Source organism: Hypanus sabinus, chromosome 12 (genome assembly GCF_030144855.1).
Source record: "Hypanus sabinus isolate sHypSab1 chromosome 12, sHypSab1.hap1, whole genome shotgun sequence".
Classification (NCBI taxonomy): domain Eukaryota; kingdom Metazoa; phylum Chordata; class Chondrichthyes; order Myliobatiformes; family Dasyatidae; genus Hypanus; species Hypanus sabinus.
This window is the reverse complement of record NC_082717.1, coordinates 30002033-30008283: the sequence shown is the minus strand read 5'-3', so window position 1 is coordinate 30008283 and position 6251 is coordinate 30002033.

Below are 6251 nucleotides of genomic sequence, written 5' to 3'. Positions count from 1 at the left end.
AGGACCTGAGATATAAGGAAAGATTGAATAGATGAGGACTTTATTCCTTGTAAAGTAGAAGATTGAGAGGAGATTTGATAGAGGTATACAAAATTATGAAGGGTATATATAGGGTAAATGCAAGTAAGCTTTTTCCACTGAAGTTGGGTGGGACTACAACTCGAGGTCATGGGTTAAGAGTGGAAGTTTATGGAGAGCAAGAGGGTAAGCTTCTTCACTGAGGTAGTGAGGTGTGGAACAAGCTGCCAGCACAAGCGGCAAGTGTGAGCTCAATTTAAATGTCTACGTTTGGATCGGTACATGGATGGTAGGGTATGGAGAGCTATGGTCCTGGTTCAGATCGATGGGATGAGGCAGTTTAAGTTGTTTGGCATGGAGCAGATGGGCCAAAGGGCCTGTTTCTGTGCTATAGTTTTCTACTACTCTATGACTGGGGTTACACAGGATCAATTTGCAGCCAAAAGGTTTGTGGATTACAACCTGTATCTGGTCCTGCACACATGCAATCTGCCCCTCATCAGGTTACCAAAGCACGGAGAATGGTAATGACGCAGTAGAGCACTAGAAGACTGCATTCATTTCCTTGCAACTACAGCTTCGCAGTGCCCTTTCTGTTTCTATCTTGTAGTCAAACTGAAGCCCAGGAAAACAAGTTTGGTAGCCTCATTTTGATGGAATTCACAATTCATTGTCCTTGAGAAGCTGACCTGCCTTCCTTCCATTTCTTTAATCTTGCTGAAGGATGTCCAAGATCGAGAGAGTCAGTAAGTAGAACATGGAACACTGAAATCTACAGCACAGTACAGGCCCTTCGGCCCACAATGTTGAGCCAACCATGTAACCTACTCTAGAAACTGCATAGAATTTCCCTTGCGCATAGTCCTCTATATTTTAAGCTCTGTTTACCAATCTAAGAGGATCTTACAAGACCCTATTGCATCCACTTCCACCACCGCCACTGTGTGTGAAAAACTTACCCCTGACATTGCCTCGGTACCTATTTCCAAGCACCTTAAAATTATGCCCCCTGATATTAGTCATTTCTGCCCTGGGAAAAAGCCTCTGACTACCCACATGACCAATGCTCCTCATCATTGTATACACCTCTATCAGGTCACCTCTCATCCTCCATCACTCCAAGGAGAAAAGGCCAAGTTCACTCAACCTATTCTCATAAGGTACGCCCTCCAATCCAGGCAACATCCTTGTAAACCTCTTCTGCACTCTCTCTATAGTACCCTGTAGTGAGGTGACCAGAACTGAACACAGTACTCCAAGTGGGGTCTAACCAAGGTCTTATATAGTAATATAAATTCATGGCTCTCGAACTCAATCCCACTGTTGATGAAGGCCAACACACCATACAGCTTAACAACACTGTCAACCTGTGCAGCAGCTTTGAATGTCTATGGGCATGAACCCCAAGCTCTCTCAGATCCTCCACGCAGCCAAGATTCTGGCCATTTATATTATGTTCTGTCTTCAAATTGGACCTACCAAGATAAACCACTTCACACTTATCTGGGTTGAAGTCCATCTGCCACTTCTCAATCCAGTTCTCTTCCTATGGATGTCCCACTGTAACCTCTGACAACCCTCCAGACTATCCACAACACCCCCAACCTTTGTGTCATCAGCAAATTTACTAACACACCCTTCTACTTCCTCATCCAGGTCATTTATAAATATCACAAAGAGGAGGGGTCCCAGAACAGATCCCTGCAGAACTCCACTGGTCACTGCCCTCCATGCAGAATATGACCCGTCTACTACCACCCTTTACCTTCTGTGGGCAAGCCAATTCTGGATCCACAAAGCAAAGTCTTCTTGGATCCCATGCCAGCTTACTTTCTGAAGAAGCCTTGCATGGGGAACCTTAACAAATGCCTTACTGAAATCCATATACACTATATCCAGTGCTCTGCCTTCATCAATGTTTTTTGTTACTTCCTCAAAGAATTCAATCAGGCTCATACGGCATGACCTACCCTTGACAAAGCCATGCTGACTATCCCTAATCAGATTATGTCTCTCCAAATGCTTATAAATCCTGCCCCTCAGGATTTTCTCCAACAACTTGCCCACCAATGAAGACAAACTCACCGGTCTATAATTTCCTGGGTTATCTCTACACCCTTTCTTGAACAAGGGAACAACATTTGCAACCCTCCAATCCTCTGGTACTTCTCCCGTCCCTATTGATGATGGAAAGATCATTGCCAGAGGCTCAGCAATCTCCTCTATCGCACAGTAGCACGGGATATATCTCATCCGGTCTTGGTGACTTATCCAACTTGATGCTTTCTAAAAGCTCCAGTACATCTCCTTTCTTAATGTCTATATGCTCAAGTGTTTCAGTCTGCTTGCTGTAAGTTATCCCCACAATTGCCAAGGTCTTTTTCCCCTGTGAATACTGAAGCAAAGTATTCATTATGTACCTCCACTATGTCCTCCGACTCCATGCACACGTTTCCACTATTGTATCAAATTCGTTCCTATTCTCACACGGCTCATCCTCTTGCTCTTCACATACTTGTAGAATGCCTTGGAATTTGCCTTAATCCTGCTCACCAAGGCCTCCTCATGGCCCTTTCTGACTCTGCTAATTCAATTCTTAACCTCCTTCCTAGCAATCTTGTAATTTTCTAGACCTCTAACAGTACCTAGTTTCTTGAACCTTTCATAAGCTTTTCTTTTTTTCTGAACTAGATTTTCTACATCCTTTGTACACCATGGTTCTTTAACCTTACCATCCTTTCCTTTCCATGTTCCTCAATGGAACATACCTATGAAGAACTCCATGCAAATGTTCCCTGAATATTTGCCACATTTCTACCATGCACTACCCCTGAGAACATCTGCTCTCAATTTATGCTCCCAAGTTCGTGCCTAATAACATCATATTTCCCCCTACCCCAACTAAATATTTTCCAAAATTGTCTGCTTCTCTCCTTCTCCAGCACTATGGTGAAGGAGATAGAGTTTTGGCCACTACCTCCAAAATGCTCTCCCACCAAGAGATCTGACCAAGTTCGTTTCCCAATACCAGATCAAGTACAGCCTCTCCTCTAGTTGGCTTATCTACATATTGTGTCAGGAAACCTTCCTGAACACACCTAACAAACTCCACCCCATTTAAACCCCTTGCGCCAAGGAGATGCCAATCAATATTAGGAAAGTTAAAATCTCCCATCACAACAACTCTATTATTATCGCACGTTCCTGAATCTGCCTCCCTATCTGCTCCGTGATTGTGGTGGAAGAGCATCTCAGTACAAAGTTCTGGATGTGGTTGGGGCAGATTGGGTGGTGGGAGAAGTGGGAGTTGGAGTATTGGGGAATAGGGGAACTGATAGGGGAGTGCTGGCCATTTGGGAAGAGCAAGATATTTGTGGTAGAAAATATGAACTTTAAAGCAATAGCAAGAAGGAAAGACCAAACTATGCTTCCAGATGATGAAGTTTCAGAAGACTGAAGAGGAGCTGCAACTGTAGTTTGATAGAATGGATTATTCTGAAATTGAAGTCTTGCACTAGGCAGAGAATAGAATATATAGGCTTATAGTTTTCATTAAAGGGTTTTGTTAATTGTGAGCCATAATATTACTGAACTGCCTTAATGTCAAGTAATTGTCTGTAATAAAGTTATAGAAGGTTTTAGAATGTTTTAGGATAGGCTTCAGGAAGTATTTTTAAAATTCCAGTTTCTTCACATTGAAACTGAATGTGTCTAAGTTCTAAGAAAAGTATGGATATACTGGCATTTTAAATGGGATAGAGGGGAGTGGAGTTCAGTTTACAACAGGTCTGTTGGATATAATACTCAGAGAGAATAGGAAATAGGGCTTACTGCTCTTAAGTAAGCACCAGTGGATGCCTCAGTGAATTCTGAAATGGAAACAAGGCACACAGAGTGATTCGAGATCAGGTCAGGCAGTTAGAAAAGCAGTAATAATTTTGGAGCAAGAAATGGGAATGTGAATTAAATACCACAGATGAATAACTGAAAGACAGCATGATTGACTGTCAGAAAGTAGCGTTGGAGAGAAGAGGTTTAGCAGTAATGAATTCAGTTCGTATACAAAACATACGATCACTCTAAGCTTCAAAGATTTTTATTAATAAATTACAAACCTGAGTTTATTGCTGCTCCATCTGGAATAGGTGGTACTAATGCAAAGCTGACTTTATCATTGTTGGGGTCTTTAGCTGTGAATTGAACCCTTGTCGTTCTGTTAACTTTAACTTGGATGAATAAGGGGCCAATAAAAGTTGGAGGCATGTTTCCTAAACATAAGAAAAAAAGAGGAGTATCAATTGGACTCAATTTCAGTACAATCCTGGAGACACATTGCTGCCAATAGTATGTATCCACCATTAATACAGTTTAATTTAAAGGTGAGCGCTGGATAATATAAAGGTGGGTGATTCTACAAAATGTTAAAAACTGAATAAAACATCTATTCTGCTAAATAAATACACACCAGACTGCAGAACTGAACAACACAGACCGGAATGGTGACAGATTTCCCAGCGTTTTTAATAAGGTAAAAAATGTTTTAGAAAAAAGCTTCAGGAAGTATTTCCAAAATTCCAATTTGTTCACACTTAAACTGATGTGTCCGGTTGCTTGTGAGCGGCTTCCACACTAGAGGCAGGTAGACACTTGTATGTTTAATCTCTTATACTGGTAATATACTGGGCTTTTATTGAAGTGCCAGGTGCACTGGCTTTCTATGTTTCCTGTAAAAATAGAGCATCATTGGAAGGAAAAGAAGAATTCAAAGGCAAATCAGTCAGTGGGAGGTGTAACCTCTCAGCTACTTTCCGTAATCTTTTTCTGAAAAGCTTATTCATGGAATTTGTGCTGACACCTTTATAAGCTTTGGAAGAGAATTTCTAAACTTTGAAGATTAGACTCTACACATCTGAGCTTCTTTCTGGTGTCTCTGTAGTGGCAACTTCGATATTGATTATTGACTTCAGGATTCAGAGGGGACCAAGAAGAACATCAATAGCACAGTTTGCACCTACTAACTCCATGAGAGGGAAGAGGGCCAGCAGAGAGATGCATCACTTTCTGACTGCAAGAGATACCTTCGAAGTCTTACTCCCTGCACCCTAACTCTCCTTCTCCCCACCCCCCACCACTCTCCCTCTCCCCTAACCACACCCCTTTCTTTCCCCTGCACTAATCAATCAAATTACTGTACCTTGGTTGCTAAATCCCTCTAAGCATTGGAGCTAAGAAAGGATATTGAGAATTATTATTATGCCTGCTCAACTTGTTGTTGAAAAAAGAACAGAAAATAATATTCTAGTATAGTTCCTGTCTTATAAAGCCACTGAGAAACTCCAGGGCATTCTCCATTCTGTAAGTTCCCAACCACTAAATCTCCTAATTATGGAGAAGTAAAAAAATGTCCAGGCTCAGTCCTATTCACCGTCTAATTCTTGTCACTGTCTTTACTGTAAAGTTTAGTTACATAGGCATTGGATAAACAGGAATCTAATTTAAATCTTTTTGTTCACATGAGATTTGATGCCAATTCTTTCCCTAAAGTCAGTCACTTACTACCTAATAAATCCTCCCTGGTAAACTGCTAAAATCTGGCATACGTTTGAATTCATCTCATCATTTTCTCTGTTGAAGGATAGGTAAATAGACAAAAATGCAAAATAAACAGAATGAAAGATTTTAGAAATCCAGTGACAGATAGTGTAGTGTTTCACGTAGGATACAATTAGAACTTTATCTAAAACCAATTACTAACCTAAACGAGACTTCACACACATGTAATACATGCAGAAATGGATCACGGGAGAGCCACAGTGTTACCAAATACAGTGCCAATTGAAACCAGTTGGTTAAGACCTACTGTTGTATTAATTAAAGACCCTGTCCATTCCTGGGCTACTACCAGGGTTCTAATAATTAAAGTTGTACTTGATGCTTATTTGATCACGATCATATTTGTTGGTTTACTTCATGCTTTAATTTTGTGCACTGCAATGTGGTCTACAATAACTTCAAAAGAGCTAGACAAACTCTAACACATTATATCATATTCACAATTTTCCATAACAATCACTTATCCAATATACAACGCCTCACAGAATGTTGTACTGACCAAAAATCACTGTGGACTTCTCATAGCTTATGTAGTAATTCCTTGTTTGCAATCCCACATTTGTGTTATTAGTAACAAGGATATCGTGGACACATGCAGCATTGCTCGAGCAGGTCTTGTT